Consider the following 8,427-nt stretch of genomic DNA (forward strand, 5'->3'; position numbering starts at 1 on the left):
TCGAACACAAACCAGAACATATCAGTGCATGACAATGAAATGTAGTCACAAAATGATTCTACCCTTTCAAGTCCCAAAAAGGACCGAGGAACTTACCGGAGGCGATCCCTGGATTTCAAACACAGCACGATGTAGCCAATGTAGGGGAGAAGATTACAGAGAGCTCTTCTCAGATTGCTCAGAGTCAGCCCCAGGACCCTTTCCTGACTGAAGCAGACAAAGTTGTCAAACAGGTAGGTAGAAATGAGTAAGGAACAGAGAGTATGGTTATTCTTGCATAGTTTTGTTCGTCTGTCAAAGAAAAGAGTGCTTCTGACTTTTGTCAATGTTCATCTTTATTTTAGGAGAAGAACAAACGGTGGTATCACACTTTGCTCAAGTGTATGATGCCATGTGTGTACAGCAGACATCACCAAAGGAACAGGAGACACCTGAGTAGAGAACAAGAATATGAAAAGACTGATGAAAAAAAGCACCAGGAGAAATCCATTGAATATGCACAATCTCGTCCAGTATTTCAATGAAAAGTTTCAGTGTTGTTTTTAGTGTCGTCGTATTGCATACATTTAAAACAATGTGTCTTGTTTAATGAACAATTTCATTTACTTTCGTAAAAAGTGTTGTTTACTGTAGTCCTACACTCCACAGACATTCACAACAGCGACATATCATAAACACTTGAATTACTTATCTAGTCTCTCGAAACAAAATTTCGAGAAAAAACACATTGCCCAACGTTAGAAAGCACCTTGCATTATATTGCTTGAAAAACAATTTTATTTCGAAGGAATTATGGATCGGGAATTCTTCGAGGAAGTCGTGGTCACACAGCATGCCGCCCCATATATCAGGGAGCACATTGGATCAAGGCACCGTCTCTTTCAAGACAACGATCCGAAACACAAAGCAGCAAGGGCGAGGCTTACAGAAGAACGAGTGAACTGGGTGAAAACTCCAGCCGAATCTCCAGATTTAAATCCAATAGAGATGGTATGGCATTCGCTGAAAGACTATGTTTGGAAAACTGCTAAACCCAGCACAAAGCAAGAACTGATACTGATACAATGTCTTTTGATACTGATACTGTATGAGTAGGGCTGTTTCGCCACTCCTTTTTTTTTGTTGCATGCAGCAGTACTTCTTATGGTAGTACTTAAGTACAGTACAGTAGGTACTTACATTAGTACTTCTCGCGTTAAAAAAGTTAGGTGTTAGCATAAACTATTAGTAATAAATAATATTAAACTTAGCACTGTAATAAATTATGCTAATATTAAATTCGATTCTGCTCTGAGAATGTAGGGGGAAGAAAAATGCCAGTGGTCTTTTCACTGATGAACTTGTGCCTGATGAACACCACTGCGTCACACCACACAGCTGCGAGTACACCTCACTGTGCCCGGCCACCACTGCATCACACAACTGCCAGCGCACCTCACCGTACCAGGCCACCACTGCGTCACACAGCTGCAAGCACACCTCACCGTGCCAGGCCACCACTGCGTCACACCACGCAGCTGGCAGCGCACCTCACCGTTCCAGGCCACCAATGCGTCACCCAGCTACCAGCGAAACTCACCCTGCCCGGCCACAACTGCATCACACCACACAGCTGCAAGTGCACCTCACCGTACCCGGCCACCTCTTCATCATACAGCTGCCAGCGCACCTGACCATGCAAGGCCACCACTGCGTCACACAGATGCCAGCGCACCTCACCGTGCCCGGCCACCACTGCGTCACACCACACAGATCCCAGCGCACCTCACAGTGCTAGACCACCACTGCGTCACACAGCTGCCATCGCACCTCACCATGCCAGATAACCACTGCGTCACACAACACAGCTGCAAGCGTACTTCACCGTGCCAGGCCACCACTGCGTCACACAGCTGCCAACGCACCTCACCATACCAGGCCACCACTGCGTCACACCACACAGCTGCCAGCGCACCTCAAAGTACCCGGCCACCAATGCGTCACACCACACAGCTGCCAGCGCACCTCACCGTGCCAAGCCACCACTGCGTCACACAGCTGCCAGCACACCTCACCGTACCAGACCACAACTGCGTCACACAGCTGCCAGCGCACCTCACCGTACCAGACCACAACTGCGTCACACAGCTGCCAGCGCACCTCACTGAACCCTGCCACAGCTGCGTCACACATCTACCAGCGCACCTCACCATGCCCAGCCACCACTGCATCACACAGCTGCCACCACTGCGTCAGACCACACACGAAGTAGGTCATCGGGCCAACAGTATACAAACATTACAGCTCAAGTGCTTTTGTATCTGAACGCTTTTAGGTAAGTAATTTAGCAGCTGCGGTATTAATAATGATTTTAATGGCAAATTCAATTGCAGGTAAAATAAAAATGGCGGATAACTTTCTTTCTAGCTTCGTGAAGCGGTCGCGCCATATTATACATATATACCATAATAAGAAACATAATATGTACAGTAGAATTTTTCACTTTAAGCTGGCATTATCCAGAACCGGGTCAGGGCCCGGACCCGGACCGTGCAGTGTGGTCCGTCGGCCTTCTAAAGATGTTTAGGAGATCGAGGCGCCCTTGGATTTGATTAGAAACTTGCATAATTTCTTAACTTGACCCCATTATCTTAAAAAAAACGGCCAGGCCCAGACCAAAGCATGAAGGCTGAGAGGATCGGGGGACTCTCATTTTTGGTCACAGCGTACAGTAGTAGATCAGTAACCTCTGTTTATCGTGATAACCTTTAATTATTTTCCAGTACTTTTTCAATGATAAAACACATTGTTTCGCCAGTTTTGCTAAAGATACGGTTTTAGTGTTTACGCGTAAATTTGTAAGCCGTAGGTTTAAATCTCGTGGTCTTATTTTCTGCATTTTCATCGTAAGGGAAGGCGCTAGTTTGGATTTACGCGCTGAACATTGTAAGCAGAGGAGCCTTAAGGCACAGCCTCGCCTTAACACCATCGTTTGCATTGTCATTGTCATCCAGAAAAGCAGTCGTAAGAAAATGAATCTGTGGCGGCTCCGAACATTAAAAAATCTATATCTAGACTGCAAATACATCCCAATCTTACTATCAACACATTTTAAGAGCCCTCTCCTTTCCACCGGTATACAAGCTAAGAGAGAAATATTGGAAATCCCATCTGAAGTAGCCCTCGTCTCACCTTCGGAGCTGTGAGCGATGGGGATCATAATTAAAAGGGGTACAGTTACTTTGAAAATGTGTATGTGATACTTAAATTTAAATAAAATAAAAAGATAAATTATATAACACATACTGTGCTATCTACGTCCATGTGTTTAAGACGTATGAATCGGTTTTAAAACAGGCACACCCCTTCTCACAAATCCGACTGGCGTCTCAGTCCGTCATCGCGATGAAATAGGAGCTCAGATGTAGGCTAAGTGATTGCAATTTACTTATTTAAAAGAACCACTTCAAATCAAAAGGGAGACATTTTGTAATGGTAGTTATCGTATTATACAGTATACGTAATTGTAGATATACAGTACATAAAGGGTATGAATAGGTGTGAGCTTTTACTGTATATTTAATATTTTATCTGACCCATTTGTAGAAACCGCCTACTCAGATTTAGTTAAGTGGTCTGCCACCATAAAGACAGAAAAATATAATGACACCCTGTTACATTAACTGTAAAATAAACGCCGTAACTGCGGCCATATGAAAATTTGGATAAAGATTATACAAACATCCTAAGGAGCTCTATGACATATGAGCGTCGAAATAATGGTTGGTGACCTGACGTAACATTGCTCCCTGAATTACGTCATCTGTATATACCCAAATACAGATATATCACATAGGGAGATGCAGTCAAACATTGCATTGCTATCGTCGTGGTGAACTATTTCTCCGCTGTTTAAAACTTGTTTGGTAAGTGTCATCAAATATGCTTGTCAATTTGTAGCGAAATCGATATACTGTATCATAATCCTTCAGCTATCTATAATGTAGTGAAACGGCTAATTAATATTGATAAATTCCCTTATTCACAGTGACTTTTGCTCAAACCCCTGTTGCATAATGGGTTAATTTTATATAAAAAACATTTATATCATAGATATAATACAAGCTTTGAAATGAAATAGTACATTTCCAGGTTTCAGTTAAACATTTTTAAAAAAGCTCATGACTTTAAGCATTCTGAACATTGAGAATGTTATTTGGGAAACAAATGTTTATTATAATGTTTATGTTTAGGATCTGTCTCCTACTGAGTCAGCATGCAGCATTCAACACCATTAGGTTTAATATTAAAACGTTGTGTATTTCCTGAATTGTTTTTTTTATTCTTTTCTATTAGACCATACTAGACTGTGCAGGATATCATTTATTTGCCATTTTTGCCTTTTCCAGATACCTGGGAAACAAAGCTCATATCTCATTTGCCAATGGAGCCCAGTCCTAAGCCTGGTGCTCTGCCCCCCTCCCCGAAGGACACAGACTCGAATCAACCCGCGCCCTTAAGGCGACAGGATCTGATCTCCACGTACTGCCCGCCTCCCAAGATACAGCTTCTGAAGGACACCTTCCAAGAGAAACTGATGCAGGAAAAGGAGAAAAAAATGATCGCCATATACAATCGGCGACAGGAGGCAGCTCTACAGAAGATGAGAAAATGTTTCCAATATGTCAAATACGCTGCGGAGAAGAAGACGGGGAACAGCTATCGCTTCCAAGCCCAACAGGGCCCCGAGAAGAACATTGTGGGGTATGATCGGTCTTACCCCCTGAAGCCTATGGGTAACAGGAAAGTCTCCGGCCCTGGTGAGGTTCAGGCTGTGGACCGCCCGGAAGCACAGAGTGATTCCTTGTTTGCCCCCACCCCGCCTCAGGATGGTCATGAGAGGCCCTGCGAGAGGCCGGGCAGGAGGGGCTCAAGAGTACGCAAACCTAAGGACAGGACTGTCCTCCCCATGGTTGCGACCCCTCCAGGGCAATGCCCTTCTCATGCCAATGGGAAGGAGCACTTTCAGTTGCAAGAGGAGCTACGAAAAGTGGCCGAGGCAGAGGCCGCGCTGAAGGAGGAGCATCGCCGGAGGGAGGCCAGTCTGCAGGATGAGATGCGCCGGAAGGAGGCCATGATGAAGGACGAGATTCGCCAGAGGGAGGCCATGATGCAGGCGAAGCTCTTCAGAGCTCAGGAGGAACTGAGGATGGTTTAGAGAGAGATGGAAGACTCCAGAGAGGTGGCCGGAAGGGAAAATAGAGGACTCCTGACCCGAAGGAAGACACTCCAGGCGAGGCAGAGCGAGCTTCGCCCCAGAGGACCGTGGGCCAACCACCGCTCTAAGGCCGTGCCTCTTCTGACCTGCAGAATGGAGAAGCAAAAAGCCTTCACTCCAAGGAAAGCCCTTCCTTTCAAAGGAGACAACCTTGATTATGGTTCTCCAATGGAAGACGGCGGATGCGCAGAATCGCACTTTCCCTCTGCGCTTTCCCATCAGGAGAGACGTCAAGTGAGCCCTTGCAGCCGTGGGCTAGAAGACGTCCCCTGTGGAAGGAGAAAGTACCTCAAGAAAGCAAGGCTCCCTGAAAGTGACGTGTCAGCGGCACAGGCCGCGCAGGCCCACTTCAGAAATAACACCGCATGTCTGGATGAACAAACTCTGTCAGTGGAAAACAGATATTTGTCCCCTACAAGTCTGATGTGCCCTATCGCTGAGCAATTTCCATATGAGAATAGCCAGAGTGGAAACCCTCAGCTGGTGCCCTGTGAACTGTGTCACAGGAAGTTTGCTGTAGAGAGGTTGGAGAAACACAGCAAGATCTTCAAGAAGCTTCAGAATTCAAAGAGGAAGGTTTTTGACTCTTTCAAGCACAGGGCCAAGGGAACAGAACTGGAGACATACATCCATAAGAAGAAGGTTAAACCGCCAATCGTGGTAAGGGCTATCCTTAAACTCTTTCCAAGCTTCCCTTGTTTTCTCCTAGAGTCAGACTTAGCTTATAAATCAATGTAAACAATAAATAAGTGTTTTGTGAAGTACTCCTCTGAAAAACTGCCGCAAAGGCACATTTGCCAGACAGAATAAATGGGTCTTAGTGACTTCTGAATTCTGTTGTAAAAATTTACATGAGATATCAAGCAAATAGCACTCACGGGAAAAAAACCATAACTAAATTGTACTCTCTACCCAATGACCTGAAAGGTAGCCCCAGAAAGCTAAGTTATTACTGTATTGATATTTTCTTGTCTTGTGAATGGTTTGTGACCAGACTGTGTACGCAGTGCTAGTCTGGACTTTTTCTGGAAGCTGTTTTATTGGTTTCATTTCCTGTTCCCAGCTGAGAAAGATCAACTGGAGGCAGATGTCACGACCACCAGCCAGCTGAGATCAACACGTAAGCGAGCCAATCAGCACCAGCAGCGGATTACTACTAACAAGCGCCGCCGCACGAGTTATCACACCTGCAATTGCTCTACCGTGCGGCACGCCGGGTTATTTATACCTTTCTTACCTGATTCCTGTTGTTCGGTATTGAGTTCTCTACTTGTTGCTCAGCCTAGCGTTCTTACCCCTCTTTTGCCTTCCTGGAATTCTGCCTGCACCTTTTGCCTTCGGACTTCGGATCTCGTCTCGCCCCTTGGATTGTTTGCCATCATTGGCTGTTTTGGATTTGACGCTGTAGCTCTCTTTTCGACCACGATTCTGTCTCACGTTTTGGATTGTTCGCCATCAGTGCCTTTACCGGATCTCGACCTACCTTCGCCTTCGGACTACGACTCAGCTCCTGGATTTGCTCGGTACGTTTACTTACCTCCCTGCGACTCCTGCATCTGCATCGGATCCTTTTCACCTCTACAGAGCAGCGTTACAGAATACCGAGCCTGATTATGGATCCCGCAGACGCACAGACCCTTCGTTCCCTTCTCCCGCAGCATTCCCAAACCATCGCCCAGCTTCAATCTTCTCTCCAACTGCTCACTAACCAGGTCGCCTGGCTTTTTTCTTCCCCTGTTTCGCCGGCTCCCGCACCGATTCCTGCAACGCCTTTTTTACAAACACCTGCTCCAACCCCTGCGGCCCCGCCCACCACTCCCTCAACTTTACCATTTGTACTCCCGGAGAAGTATGACGGCAATCCTGCAGGCTGCAGGGGCTTTATTGCCCAGTGCTCCCTGGCTTTTCAGCTGCAGCCTGAGCGTTTTTCTACTTCTCGAGAGAGGATCGGATTCGCACTTTCCTTGCTCACAGGCAAAGCATTGGATTGGGCTGCAGTATTGCTTGCTAGAGGAGATCAGCTGTTCTCTGACTTTCAGCTTTTTGCTGACCGTCTCCAGGCGCGTTTTTCTCAAAGCAACCCGGATTTGACTTGCCTTCGGCTTTCCTCTCTTCGCCAGGGCGACAGACCACTGCAAGATTATGTGGCTGAATTCCAAGCCCTCGCCACGGAGTCTGCCTGGAACCCTGAAGCTTTGGTTTGCCTCTTCACTAAGGGTCTCTCGGAGGATCTAAAGGACCACCTGGTGCTCATGTCTTTACCCACCTGGTCTCTAGAGGCGGCTATCGCTGCGGTAGTTGAATTGGACACTCGCATTCGGCTGCGGAGAGCGGAGAGACACCCAGGAAGCAGACCTGTGCGCCCCATGGGTCCTCCCCTCGTGGCGCCCACCCTGCCACATGCACCCCTGTCCTTGGAGGAAAAGGAAAGGCGCCATCAGGAGGGGCTGTGTCTGTACTGCTCTGCGTCGGGTCACCTGCTCGCTACTTGTCCTTTGAGACCCCCACATCCACCTCGAGCTCCCCCACTGCCTACTGTTAGTGTCAGTAGTGCTGTTTTTTCACAATCCTCTTCAGGGCCTTTATTCCCAGCTGAGATTTCCTGGATGGACACGCACCTTCCCCTTTAGGTTTTGGTGGATTCAGGGGCAGCTGGGAATTTTATGGATTCCTCTTTTGCTAAGAAGTGGGATATTTTGGACCTTACACTAATCAGTGACTTTCACATGGACTATCCTAATCGGCCGTCTCGGGCGTCGGGAGCCGCCCGTGAAGGGGGGGGTACTGTCACGACCACCAGCCAGCTGAGATCAACACGTAAGCGAGCCAATCAGCACCAGCAGCGGATTACTACTAACAAGCGCCGCCGCACGAGTTAACACACCTGCAATTGCTCTACCGTGCGGCACGCCGGGTTATTTATACCATTCTTACCTGATTCCTGTTGCTCGGTATTGAGTTCTCTACTTGTTGCTCAGCCTAGCGTTCTTACCCCTCTTTTGCCTTCCTGGAATTCTGCCTGCACCTTTTGCCTTCGGACTTCGGATCTCGTCTCGCCCCTTGGATTGTTTGCTATCATTGCCTGTTTTGGACTTGACCCTGTAGCTCTCTTTTCGACCACGATTCTGTCTCACGTTTTGGATTGTTCGCCATCAGTGCCTTTACCGGAT

This window comes from Lepisosteus oculatus, unplaced genomic scaffold (assembly GCF_040954835.1).
Source record: "Lepisosteus oculatus isolate fLepOcu1 unplaced genomic scaffold, fLepOcu1.hap2 HAP2_SCAFFOLD_49, whole genome shotgun sequence".
Classification (NCBI taxonomy): domain Eukaryota; kingdom Metazoa; phylum Chordata; class Actinopteri; order Semionotiformes; family Lepisosteidae; genus Lepisosteus; species Lepisosteus oculatus.